At 36.6% G+C, this 21563-nt stretch overlaps 1 protein-coding gene and 1 long non-coding RNA gene across 20 annotated transcripts in view; one reads left to right on the forward strand and one right to left on the reverse strand.

The window, feature by feature from the left end:
* Positions 1 to 17077, forward strand: part of LOC140615585 (uncharacterized) — a 33928-nt gene extending 16851 nt beyond the window's left edge. The window contains exons 2-5 of the long non-coding RNA XR_012016092.1: positions 5628 to 5738; positions 10450 to 10613; positions 13889 to 14042; positions 16824 to 17077. This is a non-coding gene — a long non-coding RNA (uncharacterized lncRNA). The remainder of the gene's footprint in view (positions 1 to 5627; positions 5739 to 10449; positions 10614 to 13888; positions 14043 to 16823) is intronic.
* The window catches only part of DLG2 (discs large MAGUK scaffold protein 2), a 1975849-nt gene that overhangs the window by 1076393 nt on the left and 877893 nt on the right, over positions 1 to 21563 (reverse strand). The window lies entirely within an intron of this gene.

The following is a 21563-nucleotide window of genomic DNA, read 5'->3' on the forward strand; positions in this document are numbered from 1 at the left end:
AGGTATTAGGTGTCATGATTATAATTCTGGAAGAGGGAAACCAATGAAAAGTAAGTATAGCTTTAGTTTTATTAGATGAGGTCAATATTCATACTTAATATAACATAAATTTGAAAAAATGACATGGATCTGTACCCAACACAGGCACCCTACACATAGTAGTCTCTCAATAAATACAGACGTGGAAGCAGAGTCACCAGACCATTTAACACCTACTAACAACTGCTCTTGGTCATGTGAAGTATTAATTAAAAAAAAGAGTATGCAAATGTTCACCACTTAGCACTCTCATCTAGAAGATAAAGGAAACTGTATTTGTGAATGTACTTAGCAAATCTTAAAGCATTACATAAGTTTAAGATACTAGAATTTTTATTACTATTAGTTTCATTTTGAATTTGGCAGGGAATTTTTTTCCCTTTTTTGTAGCTGAGTATACTAAAGCACAGAGGAGTTAAATAATTTTTGCAAAGCAGCATTGCTAGAAAAGTGAATCAGATCTCATTGTCCATTTCCATGTATCCCTCCTTCCCTTTCTTTTTTGTTTTCATTCACAGAATAAACATTACAACACCATCAGGGTGACTATATAATTTCTCAACCTAAGGGGGCACATTCAAACTCCAAAGTGAGTACTACTAATCATTACACTGAAAAAAACTAGAAATGAAAGCCAGGAATGTCTTGGGCGATCTAGCTGCCATCAACTGAATATTTATGTCCCTTCAAAATCCATCCAAAGTAATGGTATTTGGAGGTCAGAACTTTGGGAGATGATTAGGTCATGAGGGTGGAGCCCTTGTGAATAGGACAAGTGCCCTTAAAACGAACCCCTAGAAGCTTCCCTTACTCTTTTGCCTTATGACAACATAGCAAAAAGATGACTGTCTATAAACCAGGAAGCAAGTTCTCCCCACATACCAAATCTGTTAGTAACTTGATGCTAGATTTTCCAGGCTCCAGAACTGTGAACAACAAATTTCTGTTGTTTATAAGCCACCTAATCTATGGAATTCCATTATAGCAGTCCCTGAACTAAGAGATTAACATACTTGAACACCCTAAGTATTATGCACTAGAAATAGAGGGATAAATAAAAAGCAGCATTTTCTCTCAGAGCCTCATAGAAAAAAAAAAATTAAGCAATGAACGTATTCAATATTGTAAAAGCTAGAATAAAGGTATGTATAGACTGTTACAGGAATTTAGAAGAAGGGCACCTAAACTGTTCTTTGGGGGTTAGAAAATACTTTTAAAAAGAAGTGACAGGTGCCCTGAAACTTAAAAGCTAAAGTATCCAGATAAATAATAAAAAGATCTGAAGTAGCAAAAAGTCTTTAAAAAGTATGACATATTTAGGAAATTTTAAGTATTTTAGTATTCAGTATAGTGAGCACAGATTCATATGGGTAAGTAGAGGGAAAGTAAACTGAATATGTAAAAAGTGATCTAATATTGGGGTCTTCATGCTTTTGCTTTAGATTGCATTTAATCCTGATGGCTACTTGAGGATTTTAGGCAGGGAATCAACATAATCAAAATCTGCATTAAATCATCCCCACCTCCATCAGTCTTACAAACACAGCACTCACTCTAGGGAACTCTCCTGCTGCAAATACATCCATGTCTTAATAAATTCTTAATAAATTCTAACCATCATGCTTTTAATGCATTGCAGACATGTAAAAATGTGAGAAAATGTGTATGACTGCACATCTAATGCTGGAAGCAAGACCAAAACAAATAACAAACCATCAAACAAAAACAGAAAAGTGGGATGTAGGAAATGAAAGCCAGGGCTGCCCTGAGGGAAAATAATATTTTCAGATCCAAGATCAGAGAACATGAAAATCTAAAATTAAGCAGGACCCTCAAGAGGAAACAAAGTGGTTCCAATTCCAAAGAATCTTTTGGCTCCAATCGAAAGCAGTCTAATCCTCTGTGTAAGAAATATCTCCAGGTTTTGACCCCTGAAATTTCCCATTATTTAAGTTCAGCAAAAATACAAAGTCACCATTAAGAAGACATTAGGAAACAGACTACCATGGGAAACAACAGATTCAGACTTATAAGAAATCCAGATATTAAGATTATCAAATACATAACTTAAAAGAATATGTGAAAAGCTTAAAGAAGACATTAGGAAACAGACTACCATGGGAAACAACAGATTCAGGCTTATAAGAAATCCAGATATTAAGATTATCAAATACATAACTTAAAAGAATATGTGAAAAGCTTAAAGATGCACAAGCACATATTAACAAATATCAATAAATCCACTATTTAAGGGATGCCTGGGTGGCTCGGCAGTTGAGCATCTGCCTTCGGCTTAGGGCGCGATCCCAGAGTGCCGGGATTGAGTCCCACATTGGGCTCCCTGCATGGAGCCTGCTTCTCCCTCTGCCTGTGTCTCTGCCTCTCTCTCTGTGTTTCTTATGAATAAATAAATAAATAAAATCTTAAAAAAATAAGCCCACTACTCAAGAGAGAGAGTATAAATAAATGTCTTTGACTTATTGATAGGTTAAATAGGTAGAAATTTAGCAAAGGTATAGAAAACTTGTAAAAATTACTGTGGTGCCTGGGTGGCTGAGGTCGTGATCTCAGGGTCACGAGATTGAGCTCCACTTTAGACTCAATATATAGCAGGAAGTCCGCTTGAGATTCTCTCTTTCCTTCTCTCTCTCTCAAATATATCAATAAAAATCTTTGAAAATAAAAAAATAGCAAACATGGTCTACTGAATATAATTAAAAACTTAACATCCAATGATTAGAAAACACACATTTTTCTCAACAGTGGCAAATCATTGACCACATTCTAACCTAAAATAAATTTAAAAGAATAGTTACCATAGAGTGTTTCCTGTACATTGTTTTATTAAATCAGAAATCAAAAACAGAAAGGAAAAAAATCCCCATATTTTTGGAAATTAAAAAAAGACTTTCTCTAAATAATTTTTGGGTAAAAGTAATCATAAAATAAATCTTTGTAAAAGGTTTTATTTGAATGTTAATAAAAAGGGCTCTATATAAAATGTTATGCAATGCCAATGTACTAAAATGTTTCCAAGGAAATGTATTTAATGCTAATATAAAAGAAAAGGGCTGATTCAGTGAGCTAATCAACTACCTTAGGGATTTATAGAAATAAAGAGATTAAATTCAAGAAAGTTAGAAGAAAAGTGATCATTTTAACAGCAGAATAATGAAACTAAAACAAAAATAATCAAAGTAAGCAAGCATGCAAAGGAAAATGACTTACACTAGAAAAACAAAGTTGGTCTAATTCTCACAACTCATTCAATATAATTAATCACATTAATAGAATAAGGATGAAAATCATATGATCTTTTTAATTCATATGAGGGAAAGAGATACTATTTATTATCAATAACAATATAGGAACTTGATGAAAATTTTCACAAAAGTTTTTTAAATTAATACTTTTTAAAATGTGAAATATTTATGGAAAAATATAAAATTGCTGCAAAACACTAAAGATCTGAATAAATGCAAAAACAGTGCAGCTTTATAGATATAAACACTCAATCTCAGAAAAGAATGAATCTTCCTAAATTAACATATATGTTCAAGCAAGTACATTGATAACCACAAGAGGAATTTTGGTGGAAATTTCCAAGTTCCTTCAAAAGTGCAGACCAACAAATAAAACTTAAACAAAGCCAAGATATTCCTAAGGCAAAATAATGTGGAATAATTTGAACTATTAAACATCATGACTAATTATAAAGAATTTTAATTAAGATAGTGTGGATTTGGCACAGGCATAAACAACTTGACCAGTGAAGCAGAATAGAGAACACAGAGACAGGCCCACATAGTATAGGAATAAATTTTTTTAAAGAAAGAAATATATGTCAGAGTGTGCAGTGCAGATAACTGGGAGAAGAAGAAAGGGAGCCTATTTAATAAACAGTGCTGTGAGAATTATTTATTTATTTGGGAAAACGAACACAAAAGAATCAACATCAGATTTACTAAATATATATAAAAGAGAAAAGTTATAGTTTGATATCTTCATGATCTGAAACCGGAAGATATTTCTTAAACAAAAGAGAGAAAGTTTCAAGTATAAAGAAAGAATTGATATGTTTGAATACACTAAAACAGCTTAATCTACAATGTAAAAGAAGGTACCTGCAATACCTAGAAATCAGTGGTGTATCAGGCTCCTGCAAGAGTAAAGCAAACTATAAAACAATAAGAAGAAAGGAAATGCAATATAAATATAGGCCAACAGCACTGAACACAGAAAGAGAAACATGAATGTTGAATAAACATATTAAAAGATCCTCAGTCTTTTTCTTCATCCAGAAAATGCAAAGTAGGTAAAATGCACAATGGCATGTTACACCTCCTAAATAGGCAAAAATTAAGGTCAGTCTAACCAAATGTTATACTAGTGAGCCTGTAAGAAATGTCAGCTCCTCAACATTTCTAGCAAGCATGTGGCTAGGCACAGCCATTTTGGAAAACAATCTGACATTATCTTGTAATGTTTAACAGGTGAAAACTGTATGATCCAGTAATTCCAATCCTAGGGAAACTCTGTATACAGAAACCAAGAGATATATGCAAGAATGACTACTACTACTACAATTTTGTGATAAAAAAGACTGGAAACAATCTAAATCTTTATTGGCAGGAGGATGGATAAACAAATAAATAATTGTCCACATAATGAAATACTATACAGCAATAAATATGAACAATCTACTACCACACACATAACACAGATGACTTAAAAACTTTTACTGAATAAGAAAAATAAACTGCAGAAGAAGGCAGAGAAATAGAACTTGGGAATAGTACACAGGGACTCTCCCTCAAAGATATTAGTATTAGTCTAAGTCTTAACTTGGAAGAGGGGTTTGTGGTTATTTTTTTACCTACTTTATTATTTTCACATATATGATATTTTAAAATTTTACCAACTATGACATATTCAAAAGTGCGAAAGTTTCTTCATAGAATAAAATTCAACAGCAAGAGCACTAGCTACTGTGAAAGAAATTAATTGGAGTAGAGGAAGACTAGAGCAGGAGGTTAATTAGGAGGCTCTTGTAAGCCTGAAGAAGATGGTGATTCAGCTAAGTGTGGCTATGAATATGAAGAAGGGATATGTGTATTTCCTCCAAAAGGTGGGATCATTGTGTTGTATATCCACTGGCCTGAAAAGTGAATGAGCCTTCCATGGTATGTCATGTCATCTCATTTGTTCATTCACTGAGCTGAATATTTATGAGTCAAAATTAATTAAAGTACATGGAAAAACTTCTTAAGAGGTCACCAATAAATATTCAGAGAGAAATAAGTACACAGCAATTTAGAACATTTAAAGAAGGGGCTACTGGCTGATTCACTGACTGGTTGGTCAGTTCCTACTAATAAGCATTTGAAATTACCTGGGCAAAGGTGAAGGTAGCTATGAATCTTATAATGACCAATATCGGCAGTGACTGTGTCCTGTGAAGAGCATGGGAATGAAAGTGTGTATATGTGGGATAATTGGGAGGAAAGGGGGTTCTGTTTGCTTAGAATACTCTGAAGCAGAAAAATGTCAACATCTAATGCTGGAAAATAATCCTACTTACCCACTAGGAAGCATGAGTAACCTATAAACGGGAAGTTGCTTGTTGAAGTTGCACATTGATAGAGGAATTTTTTGAAGCTGCTTTTTGATCCTTCAAAGGCCAACAAGTAAGTGAAAAGGTAAGACCCTTGTTTATCACATTCCATGCAGAAGGATATTGTTTGGTGCAATTTACTACTTAATAGTTTATCTGCAGAGAATGTGTTGCTTTGTATTTAGGACTTTTGCTACAAAAGAAACCTTTGGAAAAGCTAGAATGATTGAGGGCAGAGAAGTGTCTTCTTTTGTGCCAGAAAAAAAAAATCATATTTTGGAGGTACCCATTTCCTGAATGACTTATTTCTTTAACAGTTTTGATAGACAAAAGGGTATAATTTCTAGTTTGCTACCAGAAATAGTCTTTCTTGACAGAAGTGTATGACTGCACAGTGTGCTCTGACAGCAGCATTGGTTTACTTATATTGAGTATCATGAGTGAACCAGGCCTACTTACATGCATTCATTTATACTGTTCCCTCCACCATATGGAAGATGATCACTACGATGACCTTGTCGTTCCTCAAGAGAGAGAATTGGAAGGTTTTCTGATGTTCCCAACACAAACTCTTCCTTTCCATATGCAAATTCTATTCATTACAGCTCAATTTAAGAAATATTCCTTCCATTACATCTTCCCTAAGTGTTCTAACTATATACAATCAAAAACAACCAGTGTTTATGTTGTGCTTTTAAGTTTATATAGCATTTTTATAGCTTATGTAGAACTTAAATCTATGAAAGTATAGCAGAGGTAGAGCAAGAATATTATGACATATGAGATAATAAAAGAGTCAGAATGGTTTAGTGACTTAGTATTAATCATAGATCTTCTGAATCCAAATCTCATGTTCTAAACCCAATACAATATTCTCACCTATTTTATTTCTTGGGAAATTTTCCCTACATACATTGTTTTGATAATTACTTTGATCATCTGTTTTGTTTTTTTTTAACACAATCCATACACATGGTATTTAATAAATAAATGTTGTGCTAAGTTTCCTACTTCAAATAATTAGACCAGTTTTAAGTTCTGGCTTCTTCCCAACCACCATGGTGTACTTACAGCCTTCCACTATAACAGAAACATTTTTCTTTCCATGTGTTGTACAAGTACGTCAGTATTGTAATGCATAGAAAGATGCACTGTAATTCCTTTAGTTACTCATCATGCTTTGCTAGTTCCTAAACTAATCCAGTGACTGCAATATATTCATCTTTGTATCCTCAGTGCCTAGCTAGGTACTTTCACAGAGTAGACACCTGAGAAGTATTTGCTGAGATGCTTACTTGAAGAATGAACTCTGATGGATAATCTTTGAATAATCTGGACTATAGTCAGAAATTCATGTTTGGTTCTTTTATTTTATAATTTTTTAAAGAAAAAAATTTTTTTTAAGATTTTATTTATTTATTCATGAGAATACACATAGAGGAGAGAGAGAGAGAGGCAGAGACGCAGGCAGAGGGAGAAGCAGGCTCCATAGAGGGAGCCTGATGTGGAACTCGATCCCCAGACTCCAGGATCATGCCCTGGGCCGAAGGCAGGCGCTAAACTGCTGAGCCACCCAGGGATCCCCTGGTTCTTCTACTTGAATCATAGATTGGGGAAAGAAATTGGGAGAAAATGTCTAGTTTCTAAGAACTGTATTGCTTTTTAAAAGAGCCCAGGAAGGTTTGGTGTGTGTATAATCCTATCATTTATACCTTTCCTGTGTTTACAGAAGATCTGAGGCATTAGGAATACTATTATAACATTCCTATTACTACTTCCACTGTCATGATCACCACTACTCTATCGACAACTAATTCTAAAATGGGATGATGACAGTACCTTACATCAAATTAAATTAAAATGATACATATAAAGCTTTAACACACTGCCTGGAAATTAGTAAGCATGTAACATGACTCTTACTGTTTTACTTCTATTACTTTTATTATTATCGCTATTAGAATAACTATGAGAATGCCCACTGTGGTTATGAGTTCCCACATATGGAGCATATATAGTTCAGACATTGTAGCAGGTCTGACACATACATTATTTCTATTCCTCACAACAATCCCACCAGGTCCACACTGTCATTCCCAGTTAACAGAGATAGAACTAAGGACTAGAGATTGATCCTCAAGATTTTCCTTGTGGCATCCTGCCTTTTATTCATCATTAGCATTTTCAGTGACTATCAGAGAGTACATGTATTTCCCTCTGACTCACACCACGCCTGCATCTTAGGAATATCATAACAAAATTCTTAAACAATGAGGTTGCCTCCAGAAGGGGCCCAGCCTTTCATCCAAATCATTCTAAGGTTTAATATCATCCCCCCAAAACCAGTGCATCTCCCCAAGATACTATTCAACAGTAAACACTCTACCAAAGTCTACTTTATTCATTCCTGGCAATTGCAGTAGAAACAGGAAGTAGCAACTGGGCTGAATTAAAAAGCTGTCTGCTCCAATTTTTCTGTACAAGCTGCTTCTGTATTACTTATGACTAGTTCCCATCAAGACTGGGCTAATTATGTAGTTTCCCTATTCAAGGTTACTCTATAAGTGTCACCTAGAAATGAAGTCAAGTCTGGAGTTTCTTCTGGGAGCATCTGCTCATAATTTCCAGTACTCTGAGAACACAATCTTATGATCCATGAAATAGATCTTCTGAGTAAAGGCCAGACCCCATTTCTATTGGAGGAAAATGATAAAAATACTAAAACTTCAGACAGAAACACATTTGGCCTAGTTTACCTTCACTCAAGACCCAACTGGCAGATACTTTCCTAAAAATATCAGTACATTGACAATTTGAAATCTGAGGTTATCCAGAGTTTTGACTGTTTTCTTGATTCATTAAACCCTGCACTCTTCCTGTAATGGGCTCGACCACAGCTTAACATGTGGAAGAAAATCGTGTAATTTGGAAAGCCTAGATAGCATTTAGATCATAAGCGAATAATCTCAGCTACAGACTACCAATAATATCAGTATTTTCTCTTTTCCCTAACATTTTAAATATGAAATTCAGTATAATCTTTACATCACGGATAAAGAATTAGGTATCAAACACAGCATATATTCATTGCCATAGTCTCTCATAATAATTGTAATGGTAAGTGCTATTACTTACAGAGGACCAATTCTTTTGAGACTAGTTCAGGTTATTTAGAATAATTATCCTTTATTACTATGAATATACAGGGCAGGTATATTGCCCCCAAACTAAAAAATGTGTTCCTCTTTCAACTGTACCAGGAAATATTAAAAGACCATACATATAACTCATCACTGGTTTCCAAATATACATCATGGGGAGTAGGAGGCAAATTATTTTCTGTGGGGAGCCCTTATCTCTGGCACCTTGGCAACAAAATCCTGGGCAGAATTCCTCTTCCCTTCAAAACCCAACACTTCTGGCCCTTGAAGACTGAGGTGGGAGGGAAGACATGGGTAACTGCGCAGCAGTGGGATGGTCCACTCTATCTGGAATCCTCCTCCACATCATTGATTCATCTAGCAAATGTGCACATTTGGAAGCATGTGGGACCTGGGGCGGAAAGCTGGAGGAGCCAGTCACTGCCCATGACTCAGAGGTCTGAAGGCGCAGAGCTTTTGACATGTGAGGCTAAAAAAAAAAAAAAAAACAGTTTGGCCTGAAACTGAAAGCAAAAAGAACTTAAAAAAAAATCACATTCTTATGAACCCTAAAAAATGAAAAAGGCACTGTTAAGAAAATCAGCAACAAGGCTCAGGCTGCGGAAAGATGAGGCCAGCACTGCTGTAGTGAGGAAGAGTTAAGGAAGAGAGAAAGGTAGAGGCAATAAGCCCAAACCACTGCCTAAGGTTTTCTAAGCAGCTCTCTAGAAGTACTGTCTTCTCCTCGCTTGTTATATTTATACTCTCATTCTCTCTGGAGGCCAAGTGAGTCATCAACTATGCACTTAAAATATCCAGAACACCCATATAGCAGCAATCTAACACTGGCAACTTCAGAAACACTTGCTCTAAACACAGGCTATGCACAATCATTTATTCAGCAGTCTCATTTGTTATTCATTTCTTTCATTTCATGTTTCATTTACCAGTAGTAAGTTGAATAAAAAGCTTCTCTGAATCCACAAAATACAGGGAGAAAAAAAAAACCTAATTCGCAACTCTGCTACTCTGAACTTTTATAGGATTCACAAGACTTACTACAGAAATTGTTAGCACCTGATTGTGTAATTCCATATTTTTCTATTATTGTAAATGAACACATTTTTTTAGCATTCTCTCAAGAGTGCTGCAGCAGAAATTTCAGTAAAAGTTCACATCTAAATGTAGAAATGTGGGCTGTGGAGAAAAACAGACCTGAGTTTGAATGCTGCTTCTGGCCATATACTAGCTACGTGACCACAGTAAATTACCCAACCTCCCAAAGCATAGGGAGATATGTATAAACCCCCATGAGCCATTGTGAATATTAATTAGCATAGTATCTATAAATCTCCTAGCACAGGACCTGACATATAGTAAGAGCTCAATATTTCTCTTTTCTCTCCACTTTGCTCTTTAAGAATCAGTGGTTCAAAAGTGCCAAGGATTGTTCTCTGATTATTCCAAGGTCTACATTTATTGAGTGTCTATATGTCAAACATTATATTGCAAGCTGGCAATATAAAGAAATTATGATACAATTTCTGCCCTTGAGGGACTCTGGCTGGACCCTTCTCCACTGACCTTCGAACAGATCATTGATTTAAAATTCTTTTAATAAAGAAGTTAACTTGGCTGTGTATCATTTTGTCCTAGAATATCTCTTATTCTTCATCTTCTACCCGTCTTGGCTCTACCACGAGCTCTTGTTGTAAGAACTATGTAAAGTTCCTTGAATTTGATGAGTTCTTGCTCATCTTCATGTCTTTGCATATGCTACATCTTCTGCGGAGAGTACTCCTCCCCTTTGGATTCACCTGGTAAGTCTTCCTAGACTCTCCTTCAAGTCTTTCTCAAAAGCTTTCCCCAGCTTTCTGCTGAGCAATTTGAAGAGCTTCACCTCCCTGCTGTCATGGAAACTCATGTAAGTTTCTGTTTCGGAAGTCAGCTGGTAGCTGGGGGAGGAGAATATCAGTTAGTCTGTCTCCTCTAAGCAACAAAGACCTACTTGAGAGCAAAGATTTTATTATTATTGTTATTGTTATTATTATTATTATTATTATTCATCTTTGTGGTTCTGTACTTAGGAAAGTGCCTGGTGAATAGGTGATCAATAATTGTTAAATAAATAATTGAATAAAATAACAATGTGGCCTGGCTGTGGTCAAGACAGCAAAAGAAAATAGCTGATTAGGATTTGCCAGCACACAAAGCAGATTTTGTCAGTTCATTTGTCCAAAACAGCCCCCATAGCTTTTTGTGCAAGGCCAGGTTTCTCCAACAAGAACATTTGGTTTCCAAATTACATAGTGCACAGCATGAATCCTTCCTTTCCTGCAACTGCCTGTTAATTATAGTGTCACCTTTGCACTGTCTTTTCCTGAATTTCCTAATCCCTGAGATGCAGCAGCCAATTTTACTAAGTTAGGATTTTCTGACCTTAAAAAGCAAGTCCTTCTGCCCCTAACCCTTTCGTAAAAATGATTTAAAAAGCCAGAAGAATCTGTTTGGAGTTCATAGGTGTTAGAACATTATTAAAAAAAAAAATCATTGAGGGTGAGAAAAAGACTCCTCTCATTCACCTGTAATAGCAAAAAGCTGCCTGCTCTGGGGAACAGCTGGGGGGATGCTGGTGCTATCACTGGCAACAAGAGCTCTCCAGGCTCCTGAAATGGACAGTGCCTAGAAGCCAAATGAGAGAGTTTGTTTGATCACACTGGCAGGAGTGCCTAGGAAGAGTTTCTGCTCTTCATGTAAAATACTGGAAGATTTCAAATTCTTTCTTGGTTTCTACGATTAACAAGTGTTCTGACAGTCCTTCGGTCCTTCTCCATTTTGGAGACATACTGGGCATATCACATTCCTTTGTGTCCCCAGGGCCTCAAAGAACTTCCCAGGGTAGGTGCTCACAAAAATAACAATGATAAATCAATAAATCTTGGGGAAAGCAGGAAAAAGGGTAAGGAGGAATAATGGAGAGAGGGAGATAAACTCCTGGGAGAACTGTTGAGGGGGGAGAAACGGAGAGGTTGAAGGAAAGAGGGAGAGAGACAGAAAGGAAGGGAACAAAAGGCAGATCAAGTTCCTCTCATCTTTTTCTCATAACCTTACAAAAGGCAGAGTCTTAAAATAAAAATAAAATGAAACCTCTCCAAAGCACCTACAGTTACTGTGAGTGCAAAGCTCCCTCTCTAGACAGTTGTCTGCCTCCTAGGGCAACTGGGGTAATGTAGAAACACTCGAGGTGTATCAGGTTAGCTTTACCTGCCCCTCGGTTTGGCTGATCTGAGAAGGCTGTCAGGTTCCCGTGACAAGTGATAAGAAATCCTCAGCGGCCTCATGACCGTGACCCCTACTCATGCCCCATTATAGATGATCCCACCATCTATTTATCCTTGGCAGACCAAATGATTTCTTAATAGCCTTGGGGTAGGGGAAACGACAGAGAGAACCAGAGTCTGAGGGAAAACACTTAGAAGCAGCAACAGAGTCTTTTAAATACTGGAGGAGGTTTTCCATCCCTTTTCTGAGCCCAGAGATAGGATTTCAGCAAGCTCTTGCTATTACTATATTATTTTCCCCTTCAGTTTCATTTTCAATCCAAGTAACATTTTGCTTTGGAATTTGCAGTGCTTTTAACTGCATGGCCTACATTTTTTTAATAACTTTTTTTACTATAATAATTTAAATTTCATGTTATAGGACAAAAGTAATGGCTATCATAGGAACTTCACAATAAAGAGAATGAAAAAAAAATAAATGTACCATCTCATCTTTTAAAGATAGCCACTGATACTATACTACCCTCTTATATGCATTGATATATGTATCTGTTTAAGAATAAGATGATCTTTACATAGTTTCTAACCTGCTATTTCTTAAGTGAATGAGACATTGTAAAATTTTTCTTTCATTACAAGTCACCTCAATATAGTTCTGATGTTTAGTTCTCCAAGTTCCAGCAATTTCTTCTCAGGAAGAAGAGAGTAAAGAAAGCTCTGGAACTCCAGAACTTGGCTTGTCTATTCACTTTAACACCTGCACTCACTGTTCCTTCTTTTTCTAATATAGGGTGACAGCCAGTCAGAAGTGCCATCTTATCATTTGTTTCATTTGTCTATTTGCCTCAAAAAATACAGTGCCAATCCTGTGAACTCAGTCTGGGTGTTTCTCAAATGCCTTCCTCACACAAAAACATGTTTTGTTTCTCATACAAGTTATCTCCATGCAGTATGAGGACAACAAAGGGGGTATTGTAATGACAAATGAGGCTACCAAAAGTAATGGCAGGCTGGGCATTGCACATAATTCACTAAATAGTGTATGTTCCTCATGGAGTAGGAGCTCTGTCTTCTTCATTCTTATTTCTCTCAAGCCTAGACTAGTGATCAGCCCATAAAAGACATTCAGTTAGTTAATCAATGAATTGCTTGTTGAATGAAAGAATAACTAAGTGAATGAACATAAAAAGGTAATTAAGGAGATTAGACAGAGGATAATAAAATTTTCTGACCCTATTATATTAGTTTTGGGGAGAACAAAGTGTGCTATGGAGAAAACAATGTAAGATTTAGTCAAAAATCCACTTTAATATGTACAATAACAATACAGCTTTACTGATCTTCCTTCCTTGTCTGTCAAAAAGTCCCAATAATAAGATGTCCTCATAGACCCATTATGGTGATCAAATGAGGTGACAGTGTTAGAGAAACCTGGAAATGCAAGGTGGCACAGGGCCTCAGGAGACCATAACCAGGTTCAAAGTTTATGCAACAGTAGGCCATGCTGCATTAGTAACGACCCCCACCCTGCCTCTGACACACATACACAAAAAGACAACAATAAAATAAAACAAAATAACTTCATTAAAGAGGATGTTTTTAAATGTGTGCCAAGGAAATGAGTATTACCTATTGCTACTTCAGGTAGCATGACATAATACAGAAACAATGGACGCGGAAGACAAACGAGGCCACAAATTTTGATTCTGTCATTTCTTAGTTATATAATTCTGGGTAGGTTGCTTATCTATGACACATTCTTTTTCTTTATTAAAATTATTTTTTTTAAGATTTTATTTATTTATTTGAGACAGACGGAGAAGAAGAGCAGGGGAAGAAGCCAAGGAAGAGAGAGGAAGAGGATCTCAAGTAGACTCCCTGCAGAACGAAGAGCCCAACACCCTTAGATCATGACCTGAAATCAAGAGTCAGACACTTAACCAATGGAGCTATCCAGATATCCCTTTGGTAAAATTCTTATAATGGCTCATACTCCTTAGAGTTATTAAGAGAATTAAATAAAAGAAAGAATAATGTACCTACCATACTGGATGTTCAGTAAATGTTATTTCACCTATCTTTCCTTGCTGCCCCCATCCTAATTCCTCCCTGATCCAGCAAGACGAGTATATTATTCATACTCAACAATTTTGCCTGAGGCTTTGCCCACTATCAGACTTGAATGCCAAACTGCCAAACAGAAGTTTGCTGTGTTGAAATATTTATGCCAGAATTCAAACATAGGGATATGGAGCTCCTTCTATCAAAAGCTTAGCACTTGTCAAGAAGAACAGCAGAGATTCAGGAAATCCTGTCAATGTTGCTTCTTTTCCAAGACAGAACCAGACAAGTTCTCACTGATCATTCCACAGAGGTAGCTCTAAGCCTCCAAAACAATATCTTTAAAATATCGTGCCCTGGGTCAAAGGCAGGCACTAAACTGCTGAGCCACCCAGAGATCTAAAATTTGGGGTTGCTTTATCATGCTTCAGGGGACAAAAGTTATTGTAAATAAGGACCTCTACAGAAGCTTCTGGTTTTGAGATCAGCTGACCTAGCAAAAGACTGTTCTCTTTCTGATTAAGACTCCCTGAAAAGGAAGGGATACGCTGGAACATATAGATTCAATCTCATTTTACAAATATTGCTGAAAGAAACACAACAGTAAGGTGACAACCTGAAGTCAGATTTGAGTTTGAAGTGCTCCAACTTCTAACTCAATGAATCACATCTAACTGTGGAGACAGATCATCTAAAAAATTTTCAGATCATGCTTCTAGCCCGGTTAAGCTATCCTTGAAGGTAAATGTTGAAATTGTTTAATAACTGGAACTTCAGGCTTTGCAGCTTAGGCTTTTTCCTTAATCTTTTTGGATGCTACTAGAAATATGACCATAATTTAAAGTTCTTCCTAGCTCAGAAAAAAACAAAACAAAACAAAACACAATACTCCCAAATTTCCACCACTCTTAGTTTTACTGAAAGCAAGCTCCTGGCTGGGTAATAAATATTTCCTGATTCACAAATAGAAGAACAGACTAAATGTACACTTTTTTTCATAACTCAGTAACATGGAATAATTTTTAGCAATTCCATTTTTCCACTCCTGGGCAAGCTCCTGAGCCTCAAAAACAGCTCTCTGCTCTTGAAATGGAAAAAAAAGAAGGGCTAGCTACACAGGATTCAAATAACAATGTTTAAGATCCATGTATGTTAACAGTGTAGCCACTTAAAGTGTGGGACTATTTAACCACCATCATTCTGGACTCCCTCTAATCAATTCTCCATACTGCAGCTTGAACAATTTTTCTAAAATGTGTAATTGACTGAACTATTCTTTTTGAAATCATTCAATTATTCATCTTTGTTTTTAGGCTAAAATTCAGAGTCCTCAGCACTAACCTCTTCTCAAATGTTGGAGTCCTAGTGAATTGGGGCGAAATAAGATAACAAAAGCAATTCCAAGCAGGAAATAAGTGGAAAAAAAGGCATAAAAAGTAAGTCACCACAGGGCAGCTTGTGGCCTCACTTCAGTAACTGAAGTAGTATAATAGGGAGGCCAGGGTCATTGGCACATTTAATCATATTTTCCTAAAAAAAAGCAACAACAAAAACAAAACAAAACCCCCATACAGATGTAAAAGCAAAAACATTTTATACAGCTTCTCTAGTTTGCATTCAAGCCATCTACATTTTAAGCATTTAAACATATATAAAAAGTACAACAGGAGATTTTATTTTAGTTCAGAAACCTGGGTCTGAGACCTTACTTTACTTCTAGTCAACTGTATGGCCCTGGATCACTTTATCCCCCTGGTTTTCAGTGTCTCTTCCTCTCAGATGATCTCTGAGTACCTTTTCAATTCAGAACTTTCAACCATTTTGATACCTTTCACTGGTGAAGCCCTGATACAAATAAAGTATCAATAAATATGTGTTAAATGAGTGAATAAATGGTATTCTCCTTCCAAGGCTGCTTTTTGGGTTTTGCAGTGTCAGCCAAAGTGAAGCGAGCTTGTGTGCCACAAGCATTAGGAGTTTCAGCAGCATACACTCCTCCTCCAACCTGCTTCCACAGGCCCTTCAATGAAACAGCATAAGAGTAGAAAATGAAGAAATACTGGAAAACCTCAAAACCAACAAGGGCATGGAGAAGTGATAGAGGTGGATTACAGAAGCAATCCAGAGGCTCACAAGAGGGACGCAGTAATTCAAGGGGCCACTGGAGGGGAAGACATGAACAGGGATCCCTGCACAGAGCAGGCAGTTGATCCTTTGAAGAAGAGGAAGCTTTAGTTTTCTTAAGAAGTTCTTCAGAAAAAAAAAAAAAATGAAGACAAAAAGTTTTCTCTGGCTCTTCCCAGACAGCAGAAATTAACCTCATTCAGCCTCAAAACCCACAGTCTGGATGTAGCCCATGAGATGGGGACTATTGGACAGCTGCTGGCAGGAAGGCCAGTGCCACCTTTCTGATGAGTTCTCTATTCACCACCCACCCTCCTTCAGATGGTGATGCTTTTTAACATCCACTGTGGTCTCAATTTCTTGCCTAGCAAATGCCTAAAGAGGAACGTGAAGAAGGCAAAGACATACATGGAATTCTGAAGCATTTAGCATGTTGAGGACCTTGCTTAAAATTAATACCTAAATCACATGTGGTAGTTAGATGACTTGAATTATAATGTATAAGTATAAGCTATTATCTCTTCTTTTCCTCTAACCACATATCTCTCCCATTTTTTTGTTTAGAATCTTAACTATGAAGATAAAAACACACAAAGCACTTGTTACGGTCCAAGCATGGTACTAAAGTCTTCACACATATTTACGTCCATCAAGAATTTCCATCTTCTGCATTTTACAGACAATGGAACTGAAGCTGAGAGGAGTTAAGTAACTCTGCCCAGGATAACACACTGCGAAAGTGGAAGACCCAGGATTTGAAGTTGGGTGCATCTGCCTCTAACATCTGTCCTCTTAGCTACCACACTCTACCATCACAAAGCCAGTTAACAATAAATAATTTATTCCTTAATTTTTTTAAAAAAAGGTTTTATTAATTCATGAGAGGCACACACACAGAGAGAGAGAGAAAGAGAGAAAGAGAGAGAGGCAGAGATACAGGCAGAGGGAGAAGCAGGCTCCATGCAGGGAGCCCGATGCGGGACTCGATTCCGGGTCTCCAGGATCAGGCCCTGGGGTGAAGGTGGCACTAAGTCACTGGGCCACCAGGGCTGCCCAATTTGTTCCTTAATTAAAGAGTAAATGAGAAGAAGTGAAAAGTCAGTGACAAAAAGAGAATCTCTGCTTCATCATGGTTTGAGAAAACCTCTGCTTAGGTTTTCTGCTCATGCTAAAGACATGGGAGAGATTATACTAACATTCACTGAATGATTAAGTATGTAAGTCAGTTAGTGTTGTAAAAGTTAAAGGTCCCTATACAGCTATTGAGCCTTTTGGGAAAATAGCACAGAAATGATTGCAATCGCCAGTATTTGAAAAATTGTTCTTCTAATCACATCCTTGACATGTGTGCACATATGTGTACATGTACACACACACACACACACATACACAATTGATAACCTCTTTTTATGCCCAAATTTCTAGAAGTCTATTTTCTCTTTGATATTTACATCAACATTGGATATACTCAAATCAGGGAATTCATCATAAACTCTGGAAGGTTCAGTAAAAAAAAAAAGTATATTGCTTCATTTTCCTTGGTAATATCCATAGTCCTCCTCAAATCTTAATGTCTGGAATTTATACTTTGCATACACAGGTTTAAGTAGTGCTAAATGATAGTGCAGCTATGACATTGAGAAAATTAAGGTTTAAATTCTTATTCTGCTACCTACTGGATGGGCATCCTTGGTCAATTAATAATCCTCTAGAAGTCTGGATTTTCATCTCTGTCAACTGTGGAAAATAATATCTGCCTTACAGAATTGTTGCGATGTTTAAAGGCAATGTTTGTAAGATTTTTACTGCAGTTTCAGGTACAAAAAGACTTACAAAAATCACTTTTTTATTATTCTAGAAGGAATATTTTCCTGTTCTCAGATGCCTATTCTATACTGTCACACCTGACATATTTATTATGTAAATCTAAATTAAGATATCACATCATTTATTCATACAATTAGCATTTATTAAGAAACTACTACATGCCATTTACTATAGCCAGGTACTGGGAGAAGAAATTAAAAACTGAGTTCTTAGTCTCAAGGAGTACCCACCTGAATGAACAGATTAACAGAAGTATGGTTAGTGCTCGAGCAGAGAGAGCTCCACTGGGCTTTGAAAACCAGAGGACAGGATACAAACATGGGGAGGGGTCAGAGAAGGCCATTTGGAGAAAGTTTCAAAGAGCACGCCTTACAGAGATTACAATGGAAAATACAAAGACTTCCCAACACCCCCAAGTTTAGAGATTACCTGTGAAGCCAATACATGGTTTATATCTCTGTCATAGACTAGTTCATACTGAACAGAATGACTGATTAGCTGGCTCTGTTTCTAGACAGAGACCAACTTGAGAGCAGTGGCCATGATTTTGACTAAGATGAATTTTCAGTAACCACCATAGGGTCCAACACAGAGAAAGGGGTTGATAAATACCTATACTAAATTGAATTCACATGGACCTATGACAGGTGATCAAACAAGCCTGAAAACTTAAAACCCAACACTAGAGTGGCAGAGGTTAAGGCCAGCTGCCTGGGATTTAAGAGAGATTACAGGCAGAGCAAGATGGCTTCATCTGTACTTGTTGAGGGAAGTTTGGATTCAAACCAAAGAAATGCCAAAGGCAATAGTGCCAGACACTACTCTCCAGACACCTCACCTCTTTTTGTCGTCTGTGATTTTACTCTGGTTTAGATCTGAGGTCCATGGCCCATGATGATTTTTAGTGTGGAGCTTTTGGTTTACAATGCAGCCCCCTGTGAAACATGGCACCCCTGGCACAAGTCAGAGGTAAAAATTCGATTCTTACAGGATTTTCTAGGAAAACTTCAAGTTTTTGTGAGATTAGGAAAAAGCTAAAAATTCAAAACATGTGAATATAAAGTTCTTTTATCCTCTGGTAATGACATCAGTGGTTTTCTTAACTGTGATGCATTCTGTCTGGTTTCTCAACCTTATGTTTGCCTTGGAGAGCTGAATGGAAATCTCTTTGCCTGGTTGGCTGATTTCATCTTTGATTTAACAGCTTTAACCTCCATTTTCATTTTGATTCAATATTAGATACGCTTGTCCAATCCACTGTCTTGAAATCTTGCCAGATTACAAATAAGCAATTTCAACAAGAGTAATAAAAATGAACAGAACATAATGAGGAACATCACTTGTGACCTTTGTTTAACCTCTTGCATGGTCCAAGTATGTCCTTGGTCCCAACTGAGAGGTGAAAAGGAAATATAAATAGCTAATTTTATTTTCACTAAGATTCAATTGGTATACCACTGACAGGTGATATGGAATCTGTATTTAGTGTATATCTGCTATATGCCAGGCATTATCCCTTAGCAACCTGACAATATAAGCATCATTCTTATTTTTGCAAGGGAAAAAGTTTAGACTCGAATAAGTTAAGATGAGCAATCACTAAAGTCAAAAGTTACAAAATGATAGAGCTGGTGGGATATGCACCCCTTTGTTCATCTGGCTCCCATGTTCACAATTTATCATTATAAAATTTAGCTTAAATTTAATCATAGAACTATAGAATGAACCAGAAAGGACAGAGGAAATCAAATATTTCAGAGACTCCATAATTTATCACAACATAGGGTTGCCATTATCTTAAGAAATAATTTATTGTCATATTTTCAGATGTACACGTGTGTATTCAGCAAACTATAGTTTTTTATCAGCATGCCATTGGTCCTGCACCAATGGAATTCCAAGATAAAACTTGATGCCTTCATTAGCTTGGTTGGATGTTATCAGCAACATATTTATATTGAAATATTGAACATAACTCAAGGACCTCCGTTACTACTTCAGGGATATAAAACCTGGGGATCAATGATAAAAAAAAAAAAATACTACTACCCAGTGTGATCTCAGAATACAAACAGCTTTAGGTCTTTAGCCTTCTCTGAATTTTTAATTTAGTTATTCTATCAAGCATGTTATCTATTTCTTTGTATTTGTTTGTGCTTCCCCTTTCAGTAAGCCAATATTGTAATGACTGCATCCCAGCATTTGGAGAAAGTTGCTCATTTTGAGACTTTATTTTAACATAATCTAAGAAAGAGTATCATTTTTGGAAATTGTTCAACTGGCCATAATTTTTGTTTCATTGATTTTTTTTTGTTTTGGACTGAACATATGTTTTCATGTTTCAAAAATGACAATGTAATCATAACATATTCCAGATATCTGTTTTTAGCTAAAAAGTGACCTTTTTGATTATGTTTATTTTACAAAACCAAGGAATCATTAAGGGCTCTATAAATAAAGCATAAACAAATAATAGCTGCTGGTAACTTATAATATTGACAATTTTAATGTTTATTATAAAGGTTTGCTTGACCTCAAAGTTTTAAATTGTATGTAACAGCATTTGACCATTTCTAGGGCACTGATGAAATCATAGGGCTAATTAATGACACTAAAGCCTAATGCTCCTGGACTTCTAGACTGTCTGCCTATTGAGGCTGATGGTCGGTCTTTGGTTGCTCAATGCCAGTGATACTCCCTAGAGCCAGACCTATTTCCTGAGATGTAAAAGTTACATCTGGGTATTCAATCCCTTCCTAGACTTAGCGTCTTTCTCCCAGAGGGCTCACCACCCCTCCTCCCAGGGTTTCTTATCTCCTCCAACCTGACAGTGGAGTCTCTTCATCACACCCCATTCTATTATTTTTCCGAAGATAAGCCTATGAACTTTTAATTCTATGAATTTTATATGTGATTACTTTCCTCTATGGGAAAATAGGTGGGAGAACCAAAATGGCAACAGGCTGAAGTGGAAAAGCTGTCTGAGGTCTTAAGGGTCACAGTCTATAGTCTCTTTTCCTTGAGGCCATAGTACAGTAGTTAAGAGCACACACCTTGAACCCAGGCTTCCTGGATTTGAACCCCAGATTCTGCCTCTAACCTGCCCATTTTTTTTAAAGATTTTATTAATTTATTCATGAGAGACACAAAGAGAGAGAGAGAGAGAGAAAGAGAGAGAGACAGGCGGAGACACAGGCAGAGGGAGAAGCAGGCTCCATGCAGGGAGCCCAAGACTCGATCCCAAGTCTCCAGGATCAGGCCCTGAGCCAAAGGCAGCAAGCGCTAAACCGCTGAGCCACCCAGGCTGCCTAACCTGCCCATTTTTACCAAATTATTAACTCCTCTGTGTCTCAGCCTCATCACATATAAAATGAAGGTAATAATACTTTTTTTTAAAGAATCATGTTGAAGATGAAATAAGTTAATTCATATAAAGTATTTAAAATAGTGACTAAACCATAGTAAACACTCAATATA

The sequence above is a fragment of the Canis lupus genome, chromosome 23 (assembly GCF_048164855.1).
Source record: "Canis lupus baileyi chromosome 23, mCanLup2.hap1, whole genome shotgun sequence".
In the NCBI taxonomy this organism is placed as follows: domain Eukaryota; kingdom Metazoa; phylum Chordata; class Mammalia; order Carnivora; family Canidae; genus Canis; species Canis lupus.